Below are 2,266 nucleotides of genomic sequence, written 5' to 3'. Positions count from 1 at the left end.
CCATGGTCCCTAGTGGTGTGGGAGCATTACTTACCATGGTCCTGGTGGTGTAGGAACATTACTCATTATGGTCCTGGTGGTGAAGGAACATTACTCACCATGGTCCCTGGTGGTGTAGGAACATTACTCACCATGGTCCACGGTGGTGTAGAAACATTACTCACCATGGTCCCTGGTGGTATAGGAACATTGCTCACCATGGTCCCTGGTGGTGTAGGAACATTACTCACCATGGTCCCTGGTGGTATAGGAACATTGCTCACTATGGTCCCTGGTGGTGTAGGAACATTACTCACCATGGTCCCTGGTGGTGTAGGAACATACTCACACAGGTCTGGACTTAAGAGTGTTACCTCCCTTGAGATCTCCAAAATTCAGAGCAGGGAAAGGTAGCGAGACGCAGGCTCGGGGAGAGTGTGTGTTGGTGTGTGGGTGTGTGGGTGTGTGGGTGTGTGGGTGTGTGGGTGTGTGGGTGTGTGGGTGTGTGGGTGTGTGGGTGTGTGGGTGTGTGAGTGTGTGGGTGTGTGGGTGTGTGGGTGTGTGTGTGTGTGGGTGTGTGGGTGTGTGGGTGTGTGGGTGTGTGGGTGTGTGGGTGTGTGGGTGTGTGGGTGTGTGAGTGTGTGGGTGTGTGGGTGTGTGGGTGTGTGTGTTTGTGTGTGTGTGTGTGTGTGTGGGTGTGTGTGTGGGTGTGTGGGTGTGTGGGTGTGTGGGTGTGTGTGTGTGTGGGTGTGTGGGTGTGTGGGTGTGTGGGTGTGTGGGTGTGTGGGTGTGTGTGTGTGTGGGTGTGTGTGTGTGTGGGTGTGTGGGTGTGTGGGTGTGTGGGTGTGTGTGTGTGTGGGTGTGTGGGTGTGTGGGTGTGTGTGTGTGTGGGTATGTGGGTGTGTGGGTGTGTGGGTGTGTGTGTGTGTGGGTGTGTGGGTGTGTGTGTGTGTGGGTGTGTGTGTGTGTGGGTGTGTGTGTGGGTGTGTGTGTGATATGAGGAATGGAGTTGGGATGTGTGGGAGGGAGGAGGAAGTTGGTATATGTGGGAGGAAGATGGGAGTTTGGGTTTTAAGTGAGGAATGAGGGGTGTTGTGGGAGGGAGGAAGGAGTTTGGTAAGGAGTAAAGTATTTGAGTGCTGCGGGATTTAGGAATGAAGTTGAGTGTTGTGGGAGAGAGGAAGTTGAATGTTGAAGGAAGAAGGAAGGAAGTTGACCGCTGTGGGAGGAAAGTCTGGTGTTTTTTGGTGAAAAGAGAATGTGTTCAATGGAAAGAGTTTACTATATTAACAGAAATAAACCCAACCCGTGTGGGTATAGAGCGAGGGGGGGAGGGCTTGATATTTATTTTTTTTGAGAGCGAAAGAATATATATATATATATATATATATATATATATATATATATATATATATATATATATATATATATATATATATATATATATATATATACGTAATATTGTAATAATATAAAATACTTAAATGAATATTTCGGTTTCATTTTAAAAAGGCAAATACATCAAGGAGATATATTTCTAATCATATTTCCGCTGAAGAATCCACAAACGTACAAAATATCCGCGACCTACACAGCTGAGGGTGAAGTTGGACCAGGTACTGGAACAGGTACTGGGACAGGTACTGGGACAGGTACTGGGACAGGTACTGGGACAGGTACTGGGACAGGTACTGGAACAGGTACTGGGACAGGTACTGGGACAGGTACTGGGACAGGTACTGGGACAGGTACTGGAACAGGTACTGGGACAGGTACTGGGACAGGTACTGGGACAGGTACTGGGACAGGTACTGGGACAGGTACTGGAACAGGTACTGGGACAGGTACTGGGACAGGTACTGGGACAGGTACTGGGACAGGTAGTCGTCGTCCAAACGTCTTTTCAATAACGTGCTATTAACCGTATTTTGTATTGTATTAACATAGTGGGTTGATGTACAACTGATATATACAATCTTCGTCCATCACAGAAGTGGGATAGACTCAGCAGGTAACTGCTGAAGAAAATGAAGGAGAGACAGTTGCAGAGCAAGATTTTGGTGTGAGAAAGTTTCACTCTCTCTAGATCTTTTTTCAAGTTATTGACTTGATAAGGTTCTGCACAGAGAGCAATGTTTGTCAGGGCAGGGGAAGCCCCCACCCGTAGGGGATCCTCCACCCGTGGAGGAGCCTCCACCCGAGGGGCAGCCTCCACCCGTGGGGGAACCTCCACCCGTGGAGGAGCCTCCACCCGTGGAGGAGCCTCCACCCGTGGAGGAGCCTCCAC

Source organism: Cherax quadricarinatus, chromosome 21, assembly GCF_038502225.1.
Source record: "Cherax quadricarinatus isolate ZL_2023a chromosome 21, ASM3850222v1, whole genome shotgun sequence".
NCBI classification, from domain to species: Eukaryota; Metazoa; Arthropoda; class Malacostraca; order Decapoda; family Parastacidae; genus Cherax; species Cherax quadricarinatus.
The sequence above is the reverse complement of the archived record's forward strand: the minus strand, read 5'-3'. Positions refer to the sequence as shown.